A 21,593-nucleotide genomic window follows, 5' to 3' on the forward strand; every position below is an offset into this window, starting at 1 on the left:
TTTTCGATTCTGATTGCTCTCTACACTTTTGTGTACGCTTTCGATGATTTCACTATGCTCTGGACTTCGTTTTTGGCTAGCCGTTCGCTTCGTGAACTCCACCTTTATTGACCTCAGGAACCACCTGTTTCTTTCACCTACCTGTGAGTTACCTCCTGTAGTGGTACGAAATAATCAGTAGCATGATCATTGGTCTTTCCAGTAGCAACTATGTATGGTAAATTGAATTCGCCTTCTACTGGTAGTAGTGACATAGAATTTCAAGTTACATAATTTGTATTATACGCAAGTAACTACAGAAGTGCTGTTTTATTTTGTTCCACGAGCGGCGAAGGAACAAACTGACAGCGACGGCAATTTTCACAACGGAGGGAAAAGCTAACGACACCAGACGCATTCACCAACGATCTAGAGAGATGAAGAAGATGCAAAGACTGTGAAGTTCTTGCAACTCCTGTTTTTCTTAACAATGGATAAAGAAAGAGAAATATAATTTGTACCGAAAAATTTTCAGTCTGTACTGACATCTGGAAATGTAAAGAATTATTATCTGATATTTTATTCAAAAGTTGTTACGTGGCACGACGCTATAAAAATTGTGTTCCAATAAAACTTTTGTGAAACTGTTGGAATTAATTTGAGGACTTTGGTACTCCGGTTTATTTTGAAAATTTTGTGAAGACTATATCTGCATAAGTGCTACTGAGAAGAGAAATGCCATTGCCAGAAATTACGTAATTCAAGACAAGATTCTAATTGGCGCTAAAGAAAAGTAAAAATGATCTTTGGTTGATTAAACCTTACGCAAATGGGAACTACAACGTTATTAATCTGGTGGGTGATAGGACATCAGTTCAGAGTGATAGCTGACATGAAAATATTCTTTATTTAGAGAGCTGTAAACTTCGGCGAAGTGACAGCTGAGATTCAAAGCCAGTTTGCATTTAATTTGAGAAGGTGTATATTTCGTATCAGAGACTGTTATATTATTTAACTGCAGTGTAGTTATGGCTCTAGTGAAAACAAATTAAGTGGATTATAAACCTAAATTCCATTACATTGTAAGTACGTATCCCTCAGATAAGTGAAGAATATTTAAAATTAAAGAGCTAATGTTTTTAAAGAAACTGACGACACTCTTTTTTAAAGAAAAAAGATGTTGTGACTAACCGAGTTGATGAATCGTGGAAGTACTGCAATTAAGTGTGATCTATGGGTTAGTATAGCAACGGAGAAATAACCGAATTCGATTGCTGCTGATTTCAGAATAGTTTGTGAAAATAACAGTATTTACTTAGTACATTACAGAGCTATCGCTCACATTCAGAACGTAAAAGCCTACACGAATCTGTAACCATTAAATTATATTGCATGCATGAGAGATATGATCTTTTTGGGTTTATCTCGTGATTATGACGAAGAGTAGATACGTCGTCTTAGATACGTACTGCTGCTGAATAATGAAGATTGTACCACTGCAGAATATGGCGAGCGTAAGAAAGAACCAGATCTCCGGGCAAAATGTATTAGTTTTTTCTGGAAAAAAGACGAGGACTGTAAAAACAAAGAAGCAAGAGAGAAGCTGCAGAAAAAGATATGTACGAAGTCACAAGAGCAGAAGAAGAGTCCTTACGTGGGGAGGGAAGGGGTACAAGAGGAACTTATTTGTGCAGGTAAAAATTCAGCAGCTGGTGGGGGAGTGTTCCGAGCCATCTACCACCGATCAGCACTTCCAGTCGGCGCAAACATCGCGGGCAACAGCCACACGCAGCAAGGCAGCTGTCTCAATTAGCCAGTGCATTCCTGCTGGCTTTAACGCCGTCTACACATGGAGAACACACTTCACACTATAGCAGTCAATCTGAGTGAGACCGATTGCTGAAACTTGTGTTTTGACAAGAAAACTTTGTAATTGTGAAAGCGCTTAGTATTATATTAATTATTATATTATTATTATATACTAGTATTATATTAACTATTATTGACACCTAAAAGAAGTTTATCAAGAGCGCTATTCTTTAATTCGTTATTTGCAACTAACAGTAGCAGAGGAAAGATACAACCCATGTTTGTGATACGAGCTATGACTACATAGTGCAAAATAGAGGGTCAGTGTCTGAGTATGCAGCTATTACGAAGGACATGAAGGAATCATTGGCCGCTACTCTGGCGCTAATGACTACAAGTAAAAAGAGATTAATGATATTTTAGCTTTAACTTATGCTGCTATGGACAGTAACTCAAAAGATGTGAACGGTAATATACATCGTAGTTTAAAAGAGATGAATAATAGGTTAGCCCGAAGCAATGCTAATATGGACTGTAATTTAAAAGACGTGAATGATAGCCTATCGGATGCAAGCGATCAATTAAATGTTCATATTATTGAATTGAGATTATAAAAGGAAGAAATTAAATAGAATAATTTCAAGAGGAGCTTTCTGGATAAACAGATGATAACACTGCAAGATTGGACAACCAGGGAATCCAGACTAGAAAAGGTAGCAATGAATAAGAAAATATGTAAGTAAGCTGAAGAGATCAGTAGTTTTAGGATTAATTACGTCTAGCATAAATCTCGAATGGTAGTTTAAGGAGGTCAAACAATGAATGGATACTAAGGTACATAAAATCAAAGACGAAATCAGTGCGTCATTGGACAGAGCTCAGCTACAAGAGAATAGTATGAAATAAAGAGGACATAACCTAGGTAATTTACAGGGGCAAGTGGATAATAGAAAATTACATTGTGAAAGCGATAGGATTTATATAGAGAATGTACAGTGGAGAGCCAAAGAAACGGGTACACCCGCCTAATATCATGTAGGGCCCCCGCGAGCACACAGAAGTGCCGCAACACGACGTGGCCTGGACTCGACTATGTCTGAAGTAGGGCTGGAGAGAACTGACACACGGATCCTGCAGGGCTGTGCATAAATCCATAAGACTACGAGGAAGTGGAGATCTCTCCTAAACAGCATGTTGCAAGGCAATTCTGGATGTATGACGTGTCGTAATGTCCCACAGGAATTGCCAATAAAATGGCTCTGAACACTATGGGACTCAACTGCTGTGGTCATCAGTCCCCTAGAACTTAGAACTACTTAAACCTAACTAACCTAAGGACATCACACACACCCATGCCCTAGGCAGGATTCCAACCTGCGACCGTAGCGGTCTCGCGGTTCCGGACTGTAGCGCCTAGAACCGCATGGCCACGCCAGCTGGCCTGGAATTGCCCAAGTCCGTCGGAAGTTATCTATGTGCCACCCGTCAGAGTCGTATCTACACTTATCATGGGTCCCACATCAACTGCGCGTGCCCCACACTGTTACAGAGCCTCCACCAGCTTGAACACCCCTGCTGACTTGCGGGACCCACGGATTCATGAGGTTGAAACGAGACTCGTCCGACCATACAGTACGTTTAGAGTCATCAACAGCCCAGTGTCGGCGTTGACGGGCCCAGGCGAGGCGTGAAGCTTTGTGTCGTGCAGTCATCAAAGGTACACGAGTGGGCCTTCGGCTCCGAAAGCACGTGTCGATGATGTTTCGTTGAATGGTTCACACGCTGACACTAGTTGATGGCCCAGCATTGAAATCTGCAGCAATTTGCGGAAGGATTACACTTCTGTCACGTTGAACGATTCTCTCCAGTTGTCGTTGGTCCCGTTCTTGCAAGTTCTTTTACCGGCCGCGGCGATGTAGGAGATGTGATTTTTTACCGGATTCCTGATATTTATGGTACACTCGTGAAATGGTTGTACGAGAAAATGCCAACTTCATTGCTACCTCGGAGATGCTGTGTTCCATCGCTTGTGCGCCGATTATAACACCACGTTCAAACTCACTTAAATCTTGATAACCTGCCATTGCGGCAGCAGCAACCGATCTAACAACTGCGCCAGATACTTTTTGTCTTATATAAGCGTTGCCGACCGCAGCGCGGTATTCTGCCTGTTTACGCATCTCCGTGTTCGAATACGCATGCCTATACCAGTTTCATTGGTGCTCCATTGTATGAACTCAGGGTAAGAATCTGTATGTTCCTCAGGGACAAGGAGAAGGACACAGGTAATTGAAAAGTTATATTGTTAGAAAAGGAATAGTGAGGGACACAGATAAGTGATCTATAGAAAGTTCGCTCACGAAGGGACCAGAGACCAATCATATCTAATGACATGTTCCAAGAAAAGAATTGATAGAGGAGAAGAAAGAATCCTCCGATTCAGTCAGTTGTTGGAAAAATGGATATCTGAGAATGGGACAGGGTGGTCTAAAAGATCCTTATTCATCCCTTTCCATAATATTGCCTCCAAGTTTCTTTCCTTTAGCCTTCCCTTCTTTGATTTTTACTGGCATTCCTTCTAAGGTCTTATTATTCACACAGGTATTTCTCTTTAATTCTCTTATAGATGGTATCAATTTTTCCCGTAGTCATACATCCTTCTACAGGATTGCATTTCACCTCCAGCCGTTCCTGCTTTGCAAATTTACTCTTATTATTGATATTATTTTCAGACTTCCATATTCTTCCATCACACTTACGATTTCCTCCCTTAGCGACCGAATTTATTTCTTTTAACTCAACGTCCATTCTTTCAATTTCGTTACATCTGTGGAGCTAGTAGGCATTTGAACTTGCGCTATTGTGGTGGGTGTTGACTTCGCATGTGTACTGGCTACTAAATGTGTGCGTTATGTTGGTCACTGTAGTCCACCCATATTCCTGTTTTCTTATTCGTTGTCAGATCTATTTCTGCATTGTCCTATATGATTTTGTCCTGATAACCCTGTACTCAATTGTTCCTCATGCCCCACACTTCTCTAATTCGCACTAAATCTTTCAACCTATTCAATCCAATTCTAAATTTTATTACTTACCTACCCGCTTGGTTCAAATGACTCTAAGCACTATGGGACTTAACATCTGAGGTCATCAGTCGCTTAGACTTAGAACTACTTAAACCTAACTAACCTAAGGACATCACACACATCCATGCCGGAGGTAGGATTCGAACCTGCGACCATAGCAGCAGCGCGGTTCCGGACTGAAGCGCCTAGAACCGCTCGGTCACTAAGCCGGCCTACCCGTTTGTGGGATCTAACATACCACGCTCTGACCCATAGAACATATGTTTTATTTTTCGCGATGACATCATACTCCTGCGTAATCCCCACCAGGAGATCCGATTACGAATCTATTTTACTCAAGAGGATGCCACCATAGTTAAACATCATAGTAGAGCTGCATCTGTGGTTTTCCATTTTTTCCGTCATTCGCAGTATCAATATAACTTGGTCATGTTGGCTACAGTTGCAAGATCATATTAGTCAAGCATCCTGATAATGTTGCTCTCTATTTTCAGGAACTCCTTGTTGGACACTGTATGTTAGCAAGTACAGTTTGCATTGCGTCATGACTACGTGGAAACGACAAAAAGTAAGAAACTTCCTGGCAGATTAAAACTGTGCGGCAGACCGGGACTCGAACTGGGGACCTTTGCCTTTCGCGGGCAAGTGCTCTACCGACTGAGCTACCCAAGGAGGACTCACGCCCCGTCCTCACAGCTTTACTTCTGCCAGTACCTCGTCTCCTACCTTCCAAACTTTACAGAAGCTCTCCTGCGAACCTTGCAGAACTAGCACTCCTGAAAGAAAGGATATTGCGCAGGAGAGCTTCTGTAAAGTTTGGAAGGTAGGAGACGAGGTACTGGCAGAAGTAAAGCTGTGAGGACGGGGCGTGAGTCGTGCTTGGGTAGCTCAGTTGGTAGAGTACTTGCCCGCGAAAGGCAAAGGTCCCGAGTTCGAGTCTCGGTCGGGCACACAGTTTTAATCCGCCAGGAAGTTTCATATCAGCACACACTCCGCTGCAGAGTGAAAATGTCATTCTGGAAACATCCCCCAGGTTGTGGCTAAGCCATGTCTCCGCAATATCCTTTCTTTCAGGAGTGTTAGTTCTGCAAAGTTCGCAGGAGAGCTTCTGTAAAGTTTGGAAGGTAGGAGACGAGGTACTGGCAGAAGTAAAGCTGTGAGGACGGGGCGTGAGTCGTGCTTGGGTAGCTCAGTTGGTAGAGTACTTGCCTGCGAAAGGCAAAGGTCCCGAGTTCGAGTCCCGGTCTGCCGCAGTTTTAATCTGCCAGAAAGTTTCATATCAGCACACACTCCGCTGCATAGTGAAAATCTCATTCTGGGAACAAAAAAAAGTAAGTATAAAAAATTACACACACCCTCTGCCCTCACCAGCTGAGAAAGCCCATCGCAAGACATCCATCCTCACAACACTGCTTTAACCTAACAGACAATAGTTAAAAGATAATTAACAAATCAATGTTGACAGCAGAATTCGACATAAATAGCTGTAGTAGGGATTATCACTATCAACAGCATTTCATAAGATTTGTCACTTAATACTTCCAAGTGTGTTATTAACACGTGAGTCGCTCTTATATTGCTGTGACGGGCCTCTTGAGGAAAAATGAGCGGGAAAATTTGTTTACTTAGTATGCGATAAGACCTTTTTGATCCACATTCCTTCCCGTGAACGTTTCTGAGTGGGTGAATGAGTCTATTTTGAAAGTTCCGCGGGCAACCTGAGAGTAGACAACTATGCAAGAGCACGTGAACCACTTGTGAGCGGAGGCTACCTGCCGAATTTTGCGAACGGTAAGGCACCTCTTGACGGGGATTTGTGAGTAGAACACGGTAAACTCTTTTGTGCTTACTGATATGTTTTGGAGGTAGACACTGATTTGACTCATGATGCAGCAGGTTTCAGCCTACTTCGCTTGGAGTGGCAACTTAGTAGTTTACTTTGAGATCGTATTTTTTGGTTGCACTTATTCAACTATTACGTGTAGAATGTGATTTAGTGAGGGAACCTTATTCCTCGAGATGTACCCACGTGTGCCTACAGATCAACAGATTTAGTATCTCGTACATCGGTCCATTCTTTAAATTAGATACATGTCGCTTCATCAAACTTTCAAAGATATTTCTCTTGGAATTCGTATGATTTTAATACGTTAAATCATAATTTGGTCTTGGTCCTTTGTCGGTAACTACGTCGCATTCTGAGTTGCTTAAATGGAAATACCATCGTTTTCAACGATCAAATTTAATTTTTTGCACCCTTCTTTCAGTGAATATATAATGCATGTTAAGGGGCTTCCTTTCAAAGCTGAAGGTGGCTGTGGTTATGATACCTTGTTACACATCCTTTACTTTGTTTCCAGAGAATAATACTGTTTTCCGGACTGCAATATGTGATGTTACCGGCACAACGAGTACCAACATGCGTAACGAATTTTTTCTCATCTTGCTTTTACAGAATTTGAAGTGTTTTTCGCCATTACGCTAACATGCCTATTTTTACTCTATCTTTACGTCAGTGGGTTCGATTACTATAGTAGATTACCTGTAGAATTCTAGCACGTCTATATCGGAAGCCTAGCATGTTAATTTCTGAGACTTTTTTCAGAACATTCCCCTATTATGTAACGTTATCTAACATTAACAAAGCACGAAATACAGTGGTTTTATGTATCGATAAATATATGTCATGAACTACTGAGAAGTCCTGGTTACTTGTAGACGACAAACATTACTTTGTACTAGCTTTATGCAGTCACTGTTGATTCCACGACATAATCTTCTGAAGAAGAGCACGCAACCGGTTGCTTATTATTTCAGTATCTTATTAGAACATCAGCTGCACTGCAATAGACAGACATTTGCACGAATGTCAGTATAGCATATTCTGGTGTATATTTTGTTAAAAATGTTATCAATATAAGTAACTTAATCCCAAAACTCTATATACTATCCTGCAAAATTTTTACCTGTTATTCGACGGAAAATAAAATGAATCTACGGAAAACTGTGAAACTTTACGAAACATGTGTTGGTGTTCAGGAATAAAAATTTGTTTCCATAATTAAATGTCTGAAGGCAAACACGGACAAAAAGTGAGCTCTAAGCACAAGATGGTTGAAAATAAAATCAATACTTTATTATTAAATGAAGTGTTTTGAAGTAAGATGATACTTATAGAAGTACCTTAAATAGTATTTACTATAATAAAACTCGCTTCGCAAGATTTAGTAGCAGATATTGAAACTCAGTGTTACGTATACTTTCATGACTGTTTCTTCTGGTAAATGCAGGTGATTTTTGTCACATTTACACAAAATTGTTCGTTTCGTTTCCAGTTCGACAGCCAAACGTGGTTTCCATTTTGTCTTTTTTTTTTGGTGTGTGCAGGGGTAGTGGCCCAATTCGTGGTGGATTCAGTTTGTGTATTGGACATCGATCCCATCCGCCAGCAAATGAGGACGAAATGGCACTCGATGTACTTTCCGCCGTTCACCTGGGCAATGCAAACACGAATGTAATGTTGAGTGTGATACAGAAGCGTTTGTATGAGTGCAGCTATCTACTGGACCGTCGAAATTTCTCTCCACTCACCCAGGAGATAGCTACAGTTGTGAATGGTTCCAATTATTAGTAAATACACAGAACTATTAAAACAGAAATATGTTTCTGAATATGACCAACTTCCGCAGTAGCTGTTACAATAACACCACACCTCCAAAGGAGAAAGTTCTCCACCACAACTGTTTCTCTTATATTGGCAAAGCATCTTCAATAGTTGCTGGTTCGAGTCTCGGTCTGGTACATAATTTTAATCTGACAGAAAAATTCAAAAATGAGTCCACACATCTGCAGAATGAAATATTCATTTTACAATAATTGTCCTAGGCTGTGGATAATCTGTTTATCCCTAATATCCTTTCTTCCAGAAGTCTTACTGCGACAAGGTGTTCAGGAGAGCTCCTGTTAAGTTCGGAAAGTCAGAGAGATGCAGTGGCAGAAGTAAAGTTGTAAGGACCGATCGTGAATCGCAGCTGGATAGCTCAATTGGTTAGAATATTGCCCGTGAAATGAAGCGTTCCAGGTTCGAGTCCCTGTCCAGCATAAAGGAGCACATAATTTACACACTAACAAAACTCTGATGCAGAATGAAAGATTCATCCTCAAATATTAAATGGTGATAACATGAGCATCGTGAATAGAAAAAAAGGGCTTGCAATGGAGTTTTGTTTCCTAGACAGGAATATAAAGACACAGAAGGACCAACACGATTTTCACGTATTCTAGAAACCTAAAACGACAGAAGCAGTGACATTCCAGGCATCAAAACACAAAACACTCAAAGTGATATATACAAGCACCACTTAAATACATATTCTACAGACTAAGCACTCTATAGGAAAACACGAAGAAAACCTGCAGAAATAACTGAATACTATAGTAAATTAGTCACAAATAAGAGATGCGAAGAAACCTCAGTCATAAAATTTAACAACTAAATCAGAATTTACGAAAATTTGCTTAATGATAGTAACAAGGTAGTACCGGACACAAACAAACGCACACGACAAAAGAGAGAGTCTAAGCAAACAAGGAAAGAGGAAAAAGAAGGTAAAATTTGATACAGCATGACAGACAATCACTGATATACACTTTTAGAACACGAAATATTAACAGACGACAAGTCATGAAAATAAGACGCCAGATCAACGATTCCATTTAAAAGCATTTCAAAAAATGAGAGGAAAACAAGATCTGTAGAGTTTGTAACGGATATTTTGTGATTATGGTTTACAGAGTAACAATGTGGAAAATTTACTCGGTTTCTTAGCCCAGTTATCGTGGTATCTGTGGAACAACATCCAGAACAATGAAAAAGCTTCTAATACACAATCACCAAAATACCTGCCCGTATAGGGTAACGTGCAGTTCGCCCTTAGGTCACTGACGAAAGCGGCGACAGGAAGGGCAACCGGCTGCAAAGCTAAATAAAATTAACCTGCCAATTTCTTGAGTACAGCGGGCCCTACACTAGATGGGACTCATGGGTGACACGCGTAAGGCCTCAGACACGGGCAACCGACTTGATTCGTATTTGACAGGTCGCTTGTGCACCATCTAAAATGAAAGACTCCCGCCCGTTCTCGGAAAAACGACCCCTGAAGTTCCTGACGCGCAGTCGACTCGGGATCGATAGATAATTGAAAATCATCATCATGTATGGGGTCCGCAAACATATGTTTTCCTTTTTCGACAGCCGCACATGTAAACGGAAGGTAAGAGCTGTCAAGAGAAAGGGCCGTGTCCGTAAGTACCAAACACCAACGAAAGAGCCCTTGGTGTAGTAGCCAAGGTGTACGGGCCGGAGGACCTGTGTTCCATCACTAAATGCATTCTGCAAGTTCTTTCTCATTTGCATTTGTTTGTTATCTTTCGAAATTGTTAGGTACAGGAGGGTTAATAAGGTAAGTCCATCAATAGGGAATAATAAAAACATAGGCAAATAAAATTCTGACTGGCAATGAATTAAGATTTAATCCTTGTCCATTTACAATGTCTCTTTCACTCAATCACTTACATGCACTCAATTTCCTTCGAACAACTAATTGGACTGTGTGTATTGTATATTGTGTATTTAAACAGGGGATCTAGAAACGACGGAGAGGCTTCGTCCCGCCGTATCCCTCAGAGGTACACAACCTCACAACAGGCCACAGCAGTCCACCCATTGAAACCTCCCCTTACAAAAATTTATGAATGATTGTGCTGATAAAACCCTTACGTTATTTGATTTTCAAACAGCTGAGCAAAGCTGAACGAACTCAGACATTTCTCTCTTTACCTATTCTGATCATCACTAAACTGACACACAATATTTTTAGCGCAACGCAATCTGATTTTCAATAATCCCTACAAAGGAATGGCCCTGACGAACAATAACCTATATCTTTCATGAATCACTTACCTCACAAAAATCTTCGTTACTCGAACTACTGCAACACAGGGAGCGCCAATACTGCCAGCTAAATAAAAGATTCTAACTACTGAAGTCACTAACTACTCATAGGCATAGTTAGCAAATGAAAGATTTTGATAGAGAACAAATAATGTATTTACCTTAATAGTGTTCAAATATATATATATATACATATATCAGTTCATGACATCCAGTCTTACAAATTTACTGTCTCTGATGGACACGCGTCCAAATAATCTACTCTCAAAAATACACCATCTCTCCTCCCACATCCACCACGTCCAAGGATGTGTTCCTCTAGTTTCCAAAAATGTGAAAATCACACGGTCAAAGATCCAGGCTTTGCGGAGGGTGTTGCTATGTTTCCCACTTAAATTGCCGAAGCATAACCACCAGTGCTGGCGGCTCACCTCCAACTGCGCAACGCTACGCGCTGTTCACATCGAACTGCCCAACACTACAATAGCGAAATTTCAACAATGCCAACCAGCCACAGACTGCACACAGCACAGTCAGTGATTTTCATACAGAGCGCTACGTGGCGTTACCAACATAAAAACCTAAACATCCTACTTACACCACCCCACCGCCGCGCCACACCGAACCCAGAGTTATTGTGCTTTTCGGCCCGCTGTGGACCCTCCCCCCACCCCACCCCTCCCGACGGTGGAGAACTTACGGTATGCACGTACGTGAAGATAGTGTTTGCGCAGCAAGCTTATGTGCTGTGGAACCAGCCCGCATTCGCCGAGGTAGATTGAAAACCGCCTTAAAAACCATCCACAGGCTGAGTGCACACGGTATCTCGACACTAACCCGACGGGTGATTTCGTGGCGGGGACCGGCACGTCATCCCGCTCCGGAAGCAGTGCGTTACACCGCGTGGCTAGCCAGGCGAGCTAATTGGACGGTACTTGTCGTATAAACATTCACACCAATATATTCGGGGCAGCAAGAAAATCTAACGAATGTATTCTTCGCGCAACTGCGCCGTTCCTTCCGAAAACTCGGAGGAAAACAAACTTTGTGTACTTTTAAAAATATTTGTATCTTCGGAAACTAATTTTGACCCTGGAAAATCGGTGCTGAAAGCAGTTCATTAATTTGCTGTGAATCATTATTGCCTCGGTTGTGCGATTCCCGCTGGGTTTCCAGGAGCAGACTATAATTTTGAAACCTCGGAATAAGGATTTTAACTTGGAGATTAAACGTCTCTTGGCTGTACAGTTTGGCGGTATGGCGGTAACACTTCTGCCGTGCAAGCCGGTTGACCCTTGTCATCTACGAGGGTCAGTCAAATGGAAACAGTACGCCTGCCACAACGGGACCATCCATTCAAAAGTAATCACCAACGCGTTAAGACATTTTTCCTTTGAAATCGACGTCCAAGCATGTGTTTCTTCTAGTTTCCAAAAATGTGAAAATCACACGGTGAAAGATCCAGGCTTTGCGGAGGGTATTGCTATGTTTCCCAGTTAAATTGCTGAAGCATAACCTTCGTCCTATTTGCGTTATCGTGCAACAGGAAGGTTACATATAACAGTACTGCTGAGCGTATGGACAGTATAGAGCGTCGCAAGGTGTCTTCATAGCGCTGCGCACTCATTGTGGTTCCACGCTCGAGGAATTCGACGAGCAGAGGAAGCATCTTGTTGAACGATAACGACCGCCCCCACACTGTCAATCGGACGAAGATTACGCCTCAGCGAGAAACACTGCAACATTCTTCGTACAGCCCGGATCTTTCACCAAGTGATTTTCACATATTTGGAGAACTGATGAAAGACATGCGTGGATCTTGGCTTCAGTGTGTCGAGGAAGTGCAACAGTGGGTGCGGTTGTAGATCAGTCAACTGACAGTCTCCCTGTGATATAAATGTTAAAGCGTATGGTGATTACTTTTCAATATTCTATGGTCCCGTTGTGGTTCGTGTCGGGTTTTCAGTTGACTGCCCTTAACATAAACATGTTGTCACACATGACGGTGTTAGTTTGTCCACCCCAGACAATACTTGTTATGAGCAACGAATGGTGTTAAAATGATATCAAGACATCTTTTGTACTCGGCTTTGGAGAAAGTGAATTAAATATTTTTTAACGAGTCAGTTAAACGATAGACCTGTACCCGGGGACCACATTAATCATTAGTTTCCTATTATCACACGAAAACTTTAGGCAACAATTTTCCAGACGCTGTGATAAATTGCAGCGTGTGCCAATGCGTTATTTTGTGCACTCTACCAACTGCGGCAAGATTTAATTTTTCTCCCCTACACGATGATGTGTGTCGTATGCCCGTCTTCGCTTCAGTCTTACTCGGAATACATCTGCTCTAACACAGTAGGAGAAAGCGATCGTACGTAGATAATCAAATATAAAATAATTTTAAAAGCTTACTATGAAACTCCTAAAGATTTTCAAACATTTTCTGTATCAATCACATCAATTTCATTTTTTTTTCTTTTACGAAGTGATGAAAAATTTCAGTAGATTAATTACCTTCTTAAGATCCGAGAACAGCCAAACCAAAAGGAAAACTGCCCTATGTAACAAGTTACGTAAAACTTACTATTGGTTTACTCTTAAAAATTAACATCGAATTGACATAATGCATGTAATATCAGCAGTGTAAATAAGAATGTTCTGGGCGGTGCAACGCGTCGTATACTGCTAGTTGCACTTATAAGACTGTGTGTGGTATGTTTACTCCCTGATATTTTAATGGTAAGTCAACAGCAATTTCCATTACGTATTGTTTTGTTACTATTTTGAACAGTCTTATTACTTTTATGCTCTGGCAACCAAGCATTTATTACTATTTGAACAATCTTACTAACTAAAACGGAACATTTGTTACGTGTTTCGTAGAAGGCGGTCAACCGCTCACGGATCCCGATCACGCCCACTCTTCAACTTCCTCGTCCGACTGATACTGACGTCCATGCAGTCACCAAAGCGTACAACATAAAAAAATAGGATTTGGTTTCTCGTACAGATGCAAAGATGCCGTGAAGTGGTTTCATCGTTATGGAAATCTCTCAGCGCTATGTCGTTTGAGATGCCCTTCCATCGCATTCAGTGAACAGCTACACATCGGTCAACTCTCTATCAGTAAATCTATCCATGCTGATGACTATCACTTTCCACGGATACTGCCGTAAAAATGAATCTGAAATAGAGCCGAATAGTACTGACTGCAAGTTGGAGGGCGAAGATTAAAAGTGGCATTGCTGTTTTGTCAACAGTAAGTACGGTGAGTGAATGGAACAAGTTGGTCTCCAAACATGACAAATAACTTATGTCATCTACATCTCAACCATTGTGGAGGTATTTGCAGTATATTATGTACACAAAGATAAACGGCGACAAGTCAGCAAATAAAATGAAATTACTCTATAACGAACAACCAGAGATCAAGCGGTTCTTGTACCAAAATACTCAGAAAATATTCCTGAACAACTTTAAAAATTTTCTCGGTGGAGCTCGGACTTCCATTGTACGTTATGTACGTCGATATAGCCACATATTTGACACAAGCCATAAAATAGAATAAAGGAGCATGGAGAAACGAAATAAATCATTCAACTTCTACAGGACACCTAAGTCGCCACAACGTTGAGTTACTGAAGAAGATAGTCACGAAAACCATAAGGGCAAACAAGAAATAACATCATACACCGTGTACACCATTACAGGTAGGAACAAAAGAGGCAAGCAGGAGATGACGAAACAAGCCAATAATCCCAACCATACGTACGGAAACCAATGATTTCCCCGATACGGCTACATTTCCCACATTTATTTCCTGCAACACAAATTTAATCAATTGTCTGATTGACGTTCCTTATGGTAAAAGTATGGTTATGTGATACATACATCATGGTTCACTGGCACATTTTGGTGTGGCTGTTCGGTAACACATAGCACGAACCTTCGATAACAAGTGTATCGGTCGAGTCATCCCACGTCCACCAGGATGAACCGAATGGATTTGTTTTGTCTGAGGATACATAAAAGCTTTGGTATGTGCTAACAGTGTTCATTGCGTCGATGAACTCCAGAAACCATTGTATATAGCTGTCAATGTATTCGGATCACACCAGGGATTTCTGAACGTGTAGACTGGTTTCAGGACCTGTGTTTACTAGAATTTTTTTGTGTTCATTGTTGTCTACTCACCCCTTTCGTATAAACCTATTACTCCTGTATAATCCTATAATAAAAATTTAAAGGTAGTATAATGTTCTGTCATTCCAGCGACATGGAGACGTGCAAGAAGAGTGGCAGAGTGAAATATAGTTCCACTTACGGCTCCAGGGCCTTTGGGAAATACGTCGCGTGGAGATGGTCCTTAGCCCGCAACACGAAGAAAATACGCGGCCCAGCAGATGAGTTGGGTGTCTGTATGTCGTCACTGAAGTCTTAGTTACGATGATTTTCGAGTACACCAGTTACGTATCTAGACCTGGCCTCCTGATTTTCAACACTGTACGATTGTGTGTGTTGTTAAGACGATTGTGGCTTCATTCATCTCTACTGTGTTAGTGGGTTGCTTCCGTGTTGGCAGCGCTTTGTAGCGCTTTTCATTGGATCCCTGACTGCGCTTTCTTTGTAAAAGACTCTATGGCTGGTTGAACTCGTTGTTGGAAGTTAATCGCCAGTAGTGTTGGGCAGTTGGAAGTTAGTCACCAACAATGATGGGAGTACTGTTAGCCAGTTGGAGGTGTAACAGCCAGCAGTGATGGATGTTAGATGTGAGAATCTAGCATTGATGGATGGTAGAGGTCTGAAGTGTTGGCCTAGGATAACGATCTGTACTTGTTCGACTTGGAGACTGAATATTATTCGTGATTAAATACCTTTGTACAAGATGTCAATGATGATTTATACTCGTGTCTGAACTGGATGTCACATCATTAAGGTAAAAATACATTATTTGCTTTCCAAAAAAATCTCTCCTTTGCTAACCACATGCCTATTAGTAGTTAGTGGCTTTAGAAGTTAGAATCTTTCATTTAGCTGGCAGTACTGACGGTCGCTGTATTGCAGTAGTTCGCTTAATGAAGATTTTTGTGAGGTAAGTGCTTAATGAAATGTATATGTTATTGTTAGGATTTCTTTTTAGTCAGCGCCATTCTTTTGAATTAATCATTTGAAGTCAGGGTGTAATTTTTTTGAGCAGTCAGATTGCGTTGCGCTAGTACATTGTGGGCCAGTGTCGACGTCATAAGAAAAAGTAAAGAGAAAGTAGGCTCAATACGTTCAGTTTTACTCAGCTGTTTCAGAATCAAATACGTAGAAGTTTCATCTTTTCAGTCGTTCTGCAATTTAAGTACAGACACACTCATTTAAATAAAGAAGTTTCAACTGATTTGGGCTCACACTCCGCGTAGCCGTAACGTTGGCCCCCACTATGTTATTTTCGGCGATTAAGCGTCGACTTGACTTACATACGGAGCATGGTTTGCGGTAGTGACGTGCCTAAGACACTAAGAGGTCACGCTTTCGCACTAGTCTCGATTTTACGAAAGAAAAAACAAAATTCTAACAGACATTTAATTTTTTCTCAAAATATTCGACTATAAAATTTTTATACTTTTTCTTGAGTTCGATCTAAATCTGGAACCATTTCCGCACTCTGGTGTCTAAACCTGGAGCCCTTGTCGTTACGGAGGAATGTAACAACAACTTAAGGTGACGAAAATGGCTGTCCTGGTATTCTACGTTCGACATTAGTCAACTAAAAGAAGCCGTAGGACAATAAACCAGTTGAATATGGATAATGAGACATCAGTCTCATGTTTTTCTTTGTGAAATTCTCATTTATTTGACGTGCTGTATGTCACGTGGCATAGTCACCATGCAGAATGACGAAATCTTCGGTTGTTTTTCCTTATTTCATCCATTACTTGTGGCTAACAGATTGCTGTGCACCGTTTACCATTAACTGTTCTTCCGTCCTCTAGGAGTGATTGTGACATATGTAGTGTGACAAGGAAAAAAACTCAGGCCATAATTTTCTTTGAAGGGCTTCTCGAACGAATTATGTTTTTCGATTTCTGTTCATCTTGGTACACGCAAACGGATGAGTCTTTCTTAGTCTACGCCTCTTACGAATACACCCATGTTTCTTCTTCTGGTGTCAAGTTGTATATGGATTTTACATGTCCTCGGTCGAATTTATTGAGGGTTTCCACGAGCTGACACGAGCATGTTACTGAGCTTGGGCGAACTTATGAGGAATCTGCCGGAATCACATATTTTCCACAGCTAAACATTCGGACCACATCGAATGTGTAATGCTGTTCATCTCCAATCAAGTGTTGAACGGTATCGATGTTTTTGGTTGGCCTTTACGAAGTTCATCGCTGACAGCAGCATGATCAATATAAAGTTCTGCAGGTGATTGATTACTAAACGTTGAATGATCTGATTAAAGCTATTCTTGTTTCCTCCTTTACGAAAACAGTAAAACATCGCTCAGAGCAAGGTTTCACTTTTTCACAACTAACTTCTTTTCAACGATCGCTGTAAACAATTAACTGTGCTAATTTCTGAGCTGCCAATGTTTAAACAATAACAATAAATTTGAAAACAATAATAATGTCACATCTCAGTAACGCCATCTAGTTGTCGTTTATAAGGCCTTACAAAGCACCGTCGAATGCAGCCATCACGCTTCCAAACCAATAAGGATTCAGATATCTCACGTCAGGTTGCCAAAGGCAGCATATTTTTGTTTCTCCCACACTTGGAAAAGACGTATAAAAGTAGAGGTCACTCTCTATGCTGCGATTCGCAGCCGGGTGTAAGTCTTTTTATATGACGCCACTTAGACAACTTGCTGGTAGGTGATGATGAAATAACGATGAGGAAAACGCAACATCCAGTCCCCGAGTGGAGAAAATCTCGGAATCGGCCGGAAATCGATCACGTGCCCCTTCAGTTGACAGCCACGCCGACCCCGCGGCTACCGAGGCGGTCAAAGCACATATGACGATGTTTCATTTCATCCATCAGTCACCTTATAGCACACAAAATGATTATATAAAGAGTGGAAATATCAAATATTCTAAGCGACAAATCTGATATTTGACAAGAATTCTGGAAACAATAGATCTCTTTTTTGTACACAACTTATTTCCATCCAGAAAATTGGGATAGTATTCTGATATCACAAAACTATGTTGCTCACGGCATCGCTCCTAAAAGTATTGTGACAATTTAGAAAATAACGTATTAAATATGTTCTGGGATCCATACCAGGCATTTGACTGGTTCCAGGGGCAATAAGAAACTTTTTATTTCAAGTTCCATTAATAGTGAGGCACTACGTTTTATTTACGATGACAACAAAAATACAGCGGTAATGTTTCAACCAGTAGAACTGTCGTCAACAAAAACAATTTCCCACGCCCTTTAAATTTTTTACAAGATAATAACTAAATTAAATTCAAGAAAAAATCTCTAAGCATTGACTGCTGTTACTTGCATAACTCCATGCATGTGTTCAGATATTGCAAAGGATTGTGAAACTCCTTACGCTGTCATGAAGCAAAGGAAACATCCTTAACAGTTCTCTCCATTTCGCAACTGATCAACATGGCTGGGCTTTCACGTGAATCATAGCGTGGTACGCATCTGCTATGGTCTTTCCTTCTTTAAAAATATTGACATTTTTCCATTCTTCTCTTCCAGGGCTGTTTTCAACAGCTACTTGACATGGATGAGTAACAAACAGACTGTAACACCTATATCGTTTGGGAGTAGGTTTGTATTAAGTAACTGTGTATTTGCAGTTTATGAAGTGTGCGATCTGTGTTGTTTGAACTCATTTATGTATGAAAAAAAAACTAGAGTTATATATGAAAAAAAGCAAAAGAATATGTTGAAATTTTAAGTTATAGTAATATGAAAATGTTTATGAAAAAAATATGTTTGTTAAAAGGTGGTTCATGCTTAGGGCTCTTGTATTTGTAACATGTGACGCTGTAGGGAACGCAACGAAAGTGGCATGGCGAGATGTAAAAGGTAGGGTTTGGCGGTCACATTGAGCGGCTCCTTTGTGTGAAACGCACGCAGTGTGTGGCTAGCCTTATCACGGTACACCTCGACGGTGCTAAGAGAGACAATTCGAAGCTGCATTAGAAGGGATTTGCCTCGGATGTGGATCTGGTGATTATTTGGTATTCACGGAATAATGGAATGGCCCTAATATCTTGAAAACCCGACGCCAAGAAGAGATTTATAGATCATTTGCACGTCAAGAGCAGGGAGTACAGTTAGCGGCCATTTCACCTGGCACTTCGTCACTGCTTTAGAGACTAAATAGACCTCATTAAGTCATGTATATGGGAATGGACCAGTTAATTTGTGTATTGTTTCCATAATTATCAAATAAAACATTAATTCGTGTTCGAAACCGTAACTTCAATCCTGATAACGAACCAGGGTCCTCATCTAAGTGCTACTAAAACCAAGTATCCTGATTTAAATAAACAATTCTTGCATTCATGTGTTTAAAAGTGATTTTTTCTCTAAAGCAAAAGGAGCAGCAAAAGTTAAAGTAAGAGTAACATTTGTATGCGTTATTAATGAAATAGTCCAAGTGAAATTGTTAAGGTAGGAAGTTTAACTACAAAAAATCAAAGATCAGTTAACAGGAAAGTGACAACCTTAATTATTTAAAAGGTAAAACTACAAAAGTGAAGTTGGATAGTCTTTTGCTAAAGTATCCTTAATGTAATATAAAATATAGTTTTGTAGGATTATAGTTCAAGTTTGTGTAAATATTATTATCAAGAAACTCTGCTTCACAAGTGCTTAAAGTTCAAGGACACATAAATCTTTAATGAACAGATTTACAGTAGTACTGTTAGAAGTGAAGTCATGCACATTTTCAAAGAAAGTCTAATTTTGATACCCATCATGAGTGATTCCTTTTGACGTAAATTAAGCTCAGTATTGTAGTTTATTAGCTTGCATAGTAATTTAAGTGAATGATTAGCTTTTAGAGTTAGTTTTTACAATTGCAATAATCAAAGATCCTTGGATAGTGAAATTAGACCAGTTTATAGATCCCCAACATTTTCTACACCTACTAAGAAAAAACTCAACTATTACTTTTATTGAGGAAAACTGCTTTATGCAGAGGAGCATAAACAGTGTTTTAAGATGTTATTTGCCTTTATTTGTATTTTTCAGTCAAGATAAAAGCCCCTCATGACCAAATTTAGTTTTACACTTCATGCAGTGATGTTTCAGTATTTGATTAAGTAATGCTCTTGAGTGTGGCTGTCATCAGCATGAGTTCGGTGGAATTTTGCTCCCCATAATATACTGGTATATATGTTATTGGTAACTGCTGCTACACACGGTACAGGGTACATTGTGTCAGTTTGTATCCTTTTTGCTATTCAAAGGGAAATCTCAACAAAAGTAAGTTCAATAATCAATATCCAATTTCATCAAATATATATTTCCAAATTAATGTGCCTAATTAGGCTGTCGACCGTTCATTTTTTTCATTCATTTATGATTTTATCACTTCTGTTAAATCCCAAGGGCAAAGCCCGTTTGATTTTTCTCTTAACTTCACAAAATTCGAAATTATAGTCTGATACCTTTTTCCATTAGATTCACGAACGGTCGAACTTCGAAATGCTCTCAGAGGATAACATTAGTGTGTCTCACGGCACGTTAGTGTTATAAGACGCTTTGACCACATCGCATTTGGAGGTCTTACATGCCTGAATTGACAACAATGTTTCAGCAGCATCTTCACAGTCAAGAAGTCAGGTGTATGCATTGAAATTACAAGGAAAGAATTTATATCTTCAGCTGGCTGAAAAACCGTACATGCGCGTTGCGGAAGGAAGGACTATCAACGTTTCTCTATAATTACAAATTCTTCCTTTCATTACAAAGATGTTTTATTGCCACAGACCAATGCTTCCATGTATTTTGCTTACAACACAAATTGTTTATCAATCAAATGGAGGAGGCTCTGCCTCATGGAGCTTGGCACAAACACTGTGCGCCATCTGGCAATGAATTATTGAAACATTTTCTCTACGGTTTGGCACTTGGCACCAATCTAGGATCATGCAACAGTGTGGTGAGTACGCAGTAGCAGTGAAAACGTGTTTTGTCAAAAAATGGTAGTTTCACATTTCGACTCTTCGTATAGTCATTGGGAATTTAGATACGAAAGATACGAAAAGTTTTTAACATTGAATATTAAATCTTTCATTGTCGCATGTTTTTAATGAATGTTGTCTTGAGAAACTGTTCTGCAGCGTAGACCAGGGTCTAAGATGGCTCTGAAGGCGATACTTTCTGGTTGAAGCGGTTCTGCCGCAGATCCACTCGTTTCTTCAACGTCTTGCACTTCTTCGGCGGTATGGTCTATTTCTTCACCATTATTAAAACGTTTACAGCGTGTAATTCTCAGCCGAAGGCACAAACACACTTACTGGTGAAGAGGATCCCATCAACAGACAGTACTTCACTGCAGTCTCTTTGGACACTTGAGACATCCTGGACATACAGAACCTAACTAACTCAACCATGGATCCAGTACAAAATGAAGTGCCAGACATATTTCATAACGAGTATAGCGAGACTCCCGACAGACAACGAAACAGCAGGGCGCAAATGAACGTCGCAGATGCTGTTACCGCTGAATCCACAGGCATGAACAGGGGTGAGGATAATACTGGCAATGGAGACCCACATTTAATTTA

Source organism: Schistocerca gregaria, chromosome 1 (genome assembly GCF_023897955.1).
Source record: "Schistocerca gregaria isolate iqSchGreg1 chromosome 1, iqSchGreg1.2, whole genome shotgun sequence".
NCBI lineage: Eukaryota > Metazoa > Arthropoda > Insecta > Orthoptera > Acrididae > Schistocerca > Schistocerca gregaria.